The 8955-nt window shown below is 36.8% G+C and overlaps 1 non-coding gene across 1 annotated transcript; it reads left to right on the forward strand.

Moving 5' to 3' along the window:
• Positions 1-626: 626 nt before the first annotated feature.
• LOC112798839 (small nucleolar RNA R71) lies at positions 627-734 on the forward strand. Its single transcript, XR_003200436.1, has one exon. It is a non-coding gene; the product is annotated as a small nucleolar RNA R71 (small nucleolar RNA).
• The last annotated feature ends 8221 nt before the right edge of the window (positions 735-8955 follow it).

Here is an 8955-nt window from a genome sequence, read left to right on the forward strand (position 1 = left end):
GGGCTGAGCATTGAAGCTTTCATGTGTAGAGACTTTTTTTGGAGTTAAACGCCAGCTTTTATGCCAGTTTGGGCGTTTAACTCCAATTTTTATGCCAGTTCCGGCGTTAGACGCTGGGAATTCTGAAGCTGATTTGCAACGCCGGTTTGGGCCATCAAATCTCGGGCAAAGTATGGACAATTATACATTGTTGGAAAGCCCAGGATATCTACTTTCCAACGCAATTGAGAGCGCGTCAATTGGGCTTCTATAGCTCCAGAAAATCCACTTCGAGTGCAGGGAGGTCAGAATCCAACAGCATCTGCAGTCCTTTTCAGCCTCTGAATCAGATTTTTGCTCAGGACCCTCAATTTCAGCCAGAAAATACCTAAAATCACAGAAAAACACTCAAACTCATAGTAAAGCCCAGAAAAGTGAATTTTAAATAAAAACTAATAAAAACATACTAAAAACTAACTAAAATGTACTAAAAACATACTAAAAATAGTGCCAAAAAGCGTATAAATTATCCGCTCATCAGCAGGCGTCTTCTTCAGATGAAGAGATCCTCCAGCAGAGCTATCCAATAACATCTTGGACAGTTTAGACAGACCATCATAGAAGATACCTATGATGCTCCACTCAGAAAGCATGTCAGAAGGACACTTTCTGATCAATTGTTTGTATCTTTCCCAAGCTTCATAGAGGGATTCACCTTCCTTCTGTCTGAAGGTTTGGACATCCACTCTAAGCTTACTCAATTTTTGAGGTGGAAAGAACTTTGCCAAGAAGGCATTGACTAGCTTTTCCCAAGAGTTCAGGCTTTCTTTAGGTTGTGAGTCCAACCATATCCTAGCTCTGTCTCTTACAGCAAAAGGGAATAGCATAAGTCTGTAGACCTCAGGGTCAACCCCATTGGTCTTGACAGTGTCACAGATTTGCAAAAATTCAGCTAAAAATTGATGAGGATCTTCCAATGGAAGTCCATGAAACTTGCAATTCTGTTGCATTAGAGAAACTAATTGAGGCTTAAGCTTAAAGTTTTTTGCTCCAATAGAAGGGATAGAGATGCTTCTCCCATAGAAGTCGGGAGTAGGTGCAGTAAAGTCACCCAGCACCTTCCTTGCATTGTTGGCATTGTTGTTGTTTTTGGCTGCCATGTCTTCTTCTTGTTTGAAGATTTCTGTTAGGTCCTCTACAGAGAGTTGTGCTTTAGCTTCTCTTAGCATTTCGCTTCAAGGTCCTTTCAGGTTCAGGGTCAGCCTCAACAAGAATGCTTTTGTCTTTGCTCCTGCTCATGTGAAAGAGAAGAGAACAAGAAAATATGGAATCCTCTAGTCACAGTATAGAGATTCCTTGAGGTGTTAGAGGAAAAGAAAAATAGAAGGAAGACGTAGAAGAATTCGAACTTAGAAGGATAGAGTTCGAATTTTACATGTTAGTCCATAAATAGAAGGATGTGAGAAGAGGGGAAGAAATTTTCGAAAATAAGTTAAAAGATTTTGAAAAAGAATTTTGAAAATTGATTGATGATTTTCGAAAACTAAGAGTGGGAAAGAAATTAAGTGATTTTTGAAAAAGATTTTGAAATTAGAAATCAAAAAGATATAATTGAAAACTTATTTTGAAAAAGATGTGATTAAAAAGATATGATTGAAAAAAAATTTAAAAAAATTTGATTTTTAAAATCAATGACTTGGCTAACAAGAAAAGATATGATTCAAATATTAAACCTTTCTCAACAGAAAAGGCAACATACTTGAAATGTTGAATCAAATCATTAATTGTTAGCAAGTATTTTTGAAAATGGAAAGAAATTGATTTTGAAAATATATGATTGAAAAAATATGATTTGAAAAAGATTTGATTTTGAAAAATTTTGAAAACTTGAAAAAAAATCTGCATTAAAAAAATCTTCCCTCTTGTGCCATCCTGGCGTTAAACGGCCAGAATGGTATCCATTCTGGCGTTTAACGCCCAAAACTCACCCCTTTTGGGCGTTAAACGCCCAGCCAGGCACCCTGGCTGGCGTTTAAACGCCAGTTTTTTGTGTAATTCCTCTGCTGTATGTTCTAAATCTTCAATTCTCTGTATTATTGACTTGAAAAGACACAAATTAAATTTTTTTTGGATTTTTAATAAACAATCAAAATGTAACTAAACATGAAAAACTAAAATCAAATAAACAATGCATGCAAGACACCAAACTTAAAAGTTTGTATACTACTGACACTAACAAATTGAGAATGCATATGAGAAACAACAAAATACACAAAACAAGAGAATTTAAAGATCAGAGCAATGAAATCTTCAAGAACAACTTGAAGATCAATGAAGACACATGAACAATGCAAGTAGAACAGAAACATGCAATCGACACCAAACTTAAAATGAGACACTAGACTCAAACAAGAAATATTTTTGGTTTTTTTTTTTTTTGATTTTGTAATTTTTTTGGTTTTTTTTTCGAAAATTATATGGAGAAGAAAATAAAGAAATTCAAAATTTTTAATAAAAATTCCAGGAATCATGCAATGTTAGTCTAAAGCTTCAGTCTAAAGAAATTAGACATGGCTAGCCAAGCTTCAGCAGGACATTGCATTCAAGAGCTAAATTGATGAAAATCAATCATCTTTGGTGATGATGAAAACATTACCTTGAAACACTAGAATTCATTCTTAAAAGTTCTGAAAAATACCTAATCTAAGCAACAAGATGAACCGTCAGTTGTCCAAACTCAAACAATCCCCGGCAACGGCGCCAAAAACCTGGTGCACGAAATTGTGATCATCAATGGCGCCATCAACATGGTATGCACAATTGCAATCTCAACTCTTTATCACAACTTCGCACAACTAACCAGCAAGTGCACTGGGTCGTCCAAGTAATAAACCTTACACGAGTAAGGGTCAATCCCACGAAGATTGTTGGTATGAAGCAAGCTATGGTCATCTTGTAAATCTCAGTCAGGCAGATTCAAATGGTTATGAATGATTTATGAATAAAGCATAAAATAAAGACAGAGATACTTATGCAATTCATTGGTGTGAATTTCAGATAAGCGTATGGAGATGCTTTGTCCCTTCCGTCTCTCTGCTTTCCTACTGTCTTCATCCAATCCTTCTTACTCCTTTCCATGGCAAGCTGTATGTTGGGCATCACCGTTGTCAATGGCTACAGTCCTGTCCTCTCAGTGAAAATGTTCAACGTGCTCTGTCACAGCACGGCTATTCGGCTGTCGGTTGTCGGAATAGAATCCAGTGATTCTTTTGTGTCTGTCACTAACGCCCCACAATCGCGAGTTTGAAGCTCGTCACAGTCATTCAATCCTCGAATCCTACTAAGAATACCACAGACAAGGTTTAGACCTTCCGGATTCTCTTGAATGCCGCCATCAATTCTAGCTTATACCACGAAGATTCTGATTAAGGGATCCAAGAGATATCCACTCAATCTAAGGTAGAACAGATCATCACATTCATCAAGTTGAGGAACAAGTGATATCTTAGAACAAGTATATGCCGAATTGAATAGAAGAACAATAGTAATTGCATTAATACTCGAGGTACAGCAGAGCTCCACACCTTAATCTATGGTGTGTAGAAACTCCACCGTTGAAAATACATAAGAACAAGGTCTAGGCATGGCCGAATGGCAAGCCTCCCAAAGAGGGTTCAATCATAAAAACATGATCAAAAGGTCTAATTTGTAAAGAACTAGTAGCTAGGGTTTACAAAGATGAGTAAAAATCCACTTCCGGGCCCACTTGGTGTGTGCTTGGGCTGAGCATTGAAGCATTTTCGTGTAGAAACTCTTCTTGGAGTTAAACGCCAGCTTTTATGCCAGTTTGGGCGTTTAACTCCCATTCTTGTGCAAGTTCCGGTGTTTTACGCCAGAATTCTTGAGCTGACTTGGAACGCCTGTTTGGGCCATCAAATCTCGAGCAAATTATAGACTATTATACATTGCTGGAAAGCCCAGGATGTCTACTTTCCAACGCAGTTGAGAGCGCGCCAATTGGGCTTCTGTAGCTCCAGAAAATCTACTTCGAGTGCAGGGAGGTCAGAATCCAACAGCATCTGCAGTCCTTTTCAGCCTCTGAATTAGATTTTTGCTCAGGTCCCTCAATTTCAGCCAGAAAATACCTGAAATCATAGAAAAACACACAAACTCATAGTAAAGTCTAGAAAAGTGAATTTTAACTAAAAACTAATAAAAATATAATAAAAACTAACTAAAACATACTAAAAACATGCTAAAAACAATGCCAAAAAGCGTACAAATTATCCGCTCATCAAAATTCCAAATCCAATTTCTGCTCAGCTCAAATAGCACTTTCTTCCAACTAAAATTACTTGACCAATCAATCCCTGTGGGATTTGACCTCACTCTACTGTGATTTTTACTTGACGACAATTAGGTATACTTGCCGAAGGGAAATTTGTTGAGAGACAAGTTTCCACGCATCAATTATTAATTGATCTTGACAAAATTTCAACAAGGATAGAACTTCCAATTAATCTTCTCCCGGTCAAGATTTTTATTTAAATCATATAAATTCTCTAATATAATTTTCTGTTCATCAAACTCAAAACCCATTTGGAAAACCTTTGATTGATAAAATAGCACATTTTCCTGCAACTCGTTGGGAGACGACTTAGGACTCATACTCTCAGTATTTTATTTCTAAAATTTGTGACAACTCTTTTTTAAATTGATAAGTGGATTTTCGCCGGTTAAGAACTGTACTTGCAACGCCATTTTTCTAATTAATTCTTAATCTCCCAATTTCTGCCTACGTCGGCGCCGCATTATGTGATGCCTGGACAGAGTAGATCAGATGTTCATGGCACTGGGCATTGAGGAGGAGCAGGTTCAGCCAGAGGCACCTCCGCAGACACAGGCCACCTAGGAGGCGCAGCAGCCACCTGAGGAGCCGTAGCCTGAGACCCAACAGCCAGATCCGACCGTTGACTCTCACCATGAGCCCAAGCAATAGCATCGAGGACGATTCTTCATTTCAAGTGTGGGGAGGTCACCTTCTCGCCATCGGTGGAGTTATCATTTTGGGTGAACATTTTCGGACATTATCTCCTAGTTTATGTTATTTTGCTTTATTTTGCACTCTTTTGGATTATTTCATATACTAGTATTTTGGATACCTTTATTTTAGTTGTTGCATACTTTTATTTTAGTTTATCGTATTTTTCACCTTAGATTGGATACATTTCATATTTTATTTGAATTTTGCTTTATGTAGTTGTTTTTGCTTTTTGGTTGTGATTGAAAAAATATTTTGGATTGTTGGAACCTAGTTAACCCTTTTTGCACAAGAAATTGGTTTTGATTGAAAAAGGGATAAACTAAGGAATTTTTAGAATTTCTCAATCATAACATTGCATTTAGGATAAGCTTAGTCAAAACAATGGGATTTTTCCAAGGAATTTCTCTATAGGGCAACACCCCAATTGGTTGAAAATTTTTGTGGAACTTGCTTGAATTTTACATCTTATAACCACTTAATTTCCTTCTTGTGTGCAATTGTTCTCTTCCTATAATTGTGATATTTGATTTACTTAATTCTATATGTCCAATTATTCCTTGTATTCATGCATTTGTATGATTGAGGCCATTACTTCTTTAGCTCACTAACCCAAATAGCCTACCTTTTATCTTCCATTGTTAACCAATTTTGAGTCTACGCTTAACCCAATTATTCTTTATTTAGTACATTACAAGCCCAAAGCGAAAAATAATGAAAGTCTCTTATTTGGATCTTCGATTAGCTTAGGCTAGTGAGAGTGTTTATTATTCAAGTTTGGGGAGATTTGGGAATATTGGTTGGGATAAAAGGATGTTTTATATTTCTATATTTGGGAATTGGGTGCACACTCATGTATCGATCAAATGTATAGACCTCATGCATTGATATTCTTGTATAAAGTTTGAAAGAAAAGAAAAAAATGAGAAAAAAAAGAAAAATATTAGAAAAGAAAAAAATAGAAAAAGAAAGAAAAAGAAGAAAAATAATAAAAAGGGGACAAAATGCCCCAAAGTGAAGCCAATAAAGATCAATGCATAAGTGTTGTGAAATGAAAAGGAAGATGCATGAGTATGTGAAAAAGTGAAAAATGGGTAGTTAGGTTAGTTTCAATTTGTATAAGTCATTGTATAGGTTAGGTGGGAATGTTTAAGCTCATCAAAGATTCAAATTCTAGTTCACTTAACCATATATGATCTTACCTTGACCTTAACCCCATTACAACCTTTGAGAAAGTCCTCATGATATTTGTATGCATGCATTGAATGATTGTTGATTGTTAGATGAAGAAAAAATTTTGAAAAGCATGATTAGGAGAGAATTGAGTGAATCAACCCCTAAACACTTGAGTGACTAGAGCGGATACACATCCGGTGAGGGTTCGATTGCTCAATTACATGTGTTCACCATAATCATTCTTATTCTTGCAAGTTTGTGAATCTTTCTGGTAATTCAATGCAATTGTGGGTTGGATTTGATTCCTATTGCTTTAGCCCTTGTGCTTGCATATATCCCCTTAGAAGTTGATTTGTTTTGACCAAGCATTTGTATTCACATAGATAGTTGCATTTAGATAGTTTGCATATAGTTTAGTTCCATTAAATAAATGTCATACCCTTTACTTCTTTCTTGGTTTAGCATGAGGACATGCTAAGGTTTAAGTGTGGAGAGGTGGATAAACCCCATTTTTAGGGTTTATCTTGTGTTGAATAGAGAGCATTTTGTTAACCTTTTCTCCCATTTATTCAATAAAATAGCATAGTTTCATGATTGTCTCTCAATTTATGCTTAAATGTGAAAACATGCTTCTAGACCCTTGATTTGATAATTTTAATCTTCCTTTGATTCCACTAGATGCCTTGATGTGTTTGCTAGTGATTTCAGATTGAAAAGGGTTAGGAATGGATTAAAGGAGTGAAGAGAAATCATGCAAACTTGAGAAATTATGAAAAGGCAAAGATTTGGGACACGCCCATGGACGCGCACGCGCACTAGATGCATACGCGCACTAGATGCATACGCGTGGATCGCGCAAAACCCCATGGACGCGCACGCATGTTGTACACGTACGCGTCGATGCTGCCACGCAATTTTGAAGTGAAATCGTACCCAGCGAATTCACAGAGGATGCAGGGCCCAGTTTGGCACCAACTTTGGCGCCAAAATGCTTTAAAGGACCCAGGATTGAAGGAAAAAGGGGGGTTCCATTCATTCCAAATTTGGAGACACAATTAGGACTTTAGATCTAGTTTTAGAGTTAGTTTCTAGAGAGAGAAGCTCTCCCTTCTCTCTAGAATTAGGATTAGGTTTAGGTTAGAATTTCTTAGATCTAGGCTTCAATCTTTGCTTTCATTTACTTCTACATTTCAATTCTATGTTGTTACATCCTGTTCTTCTCTTCTCTTGTTACAATTCTTCTATTTTGTTTCTACACTTTGTAAGTTTATCTACTCTTTTTCTTCTTATTTTCTTTTAATGCATTTTGAGGTAATTCATGTTAATTGTGTTTTCTTATATTGTTGTTGTTAATTCTTTGCAATTGATTGTTGTTAGATTTCATTCTTGTTGTCAATTTACTATGCTTTCCTTTTGTATCTTCCAAGTGTTTGATAAAATGCTTGGAAGGATGTTAGAGTAGACTTTTATGTTCTTGGCTTGAGATGGTAATTTAGGAACTCTTGAGTTACTAATGCCCAAGTGATTGATGATCGGTATCCATTGACTCTAGCTCTCATTGATTCAATTAGTGAATAGTTAGGACTTATGGACTTGGATTGATATAGCTCATTTGACCTTCCTTTACTAGTTAGAAGATGCTTTAATGAGATTGATCCTTGTAATTATCATGATGTGATTAGTGATAAGGATAGAGATTCTTGACCACCAAACCTTGCCAAGACCGCTTTATCATTTGATTTTCATTGCCATTTACCTTTCATGTTTCTCATCCAAAACCCCAAAATATACAACTCATAACCAATAACAAGAACACTTTATTGCAATTCCTAAGGAGAATGACCCTAGGTTTGAATACTTCGGTTTATATTTTTAGGGGTTTGTTACTTGTGACAAACAAATTTTTTGTATGAAATGATTATTGTTGGTTTAGAAACTATACTTGCAACGAGAATTTATTGTGAATTCTAGACCACACAAAAGTCCAATCATAAATTACCAGGGCATGACGACCCAGTGATAATAACTATGATCTTGGCAAACATTAATCTCCACAAAACCTTGATAGTTCAAGGTAACTCGGCTGATATCCTGTTTAAACCCACTTTTGACAAGCTCAGATTCGAAGAAAAAGATCTAAAGACATACCCCGACAGCCTCTTCGGACTGGGAGATACCCCAATCCGACCCCTTGGTTATATCTCATTGTACACTAGTTTCGGAAAAGGTATCCGATCAAAGACTCTAAGAATCAATTACGTAATAGTCGATGTAACCTCGACCTACAATGTCCTAATAGGTCAAACTACCTTAAACCGACTTGAGGCTGTCGTCTCTACTTCTCACCTCTGCATGAAGTTCTCAATAGCAGAAAGAATTGCTACTATAAAGGGGGACCAAAAATTGGCACAAAAATGTTACAACGAGAGCCTCAGTTTGAAAGGCAATCCAGGGGAAAAAGAGGTCACACCATTAAGTTAGGAGGGGTCCAAACTCGTAAAGAATTGTGCCCCCAACCTGAGGGCAAAATAGAAGAAATCCAAATTGGGAACCATCTTGACAAGACAACGAGCAGAGGGAAAAACTTGGAAGAAAGCCTGAAGGAACAACTCATTGACCTGTTAAGAGAAAACTCCAACCCCTTTGTCTGGAAGGCTTTCGACATGCCCGGCATAAATCCCGACCTGATGTCTTATAAACTTGCAGTATACCACGTCTCCTCATCTGTTCAGCAGAAATACAGAAAGCTCAGACTAGAA

The sequence above is a fragment of the Arachis hypogaea genome, chromosome 4 (assembly GCF_003086295.3).
Source record: "Arachis hypogaea cultivar Tifrunner chromosome 4, arahy.Tifrunner.gnm2.J5K5, whole genome shotgun sequence".
NCBI classification, from domain to species: domain Eukaryota; kingdom Viridiplantae; phylum Streptophyta; class Magnoliopsida; order Fabales; family Fabaceae; genus Arachis; species Arachis hypogaea.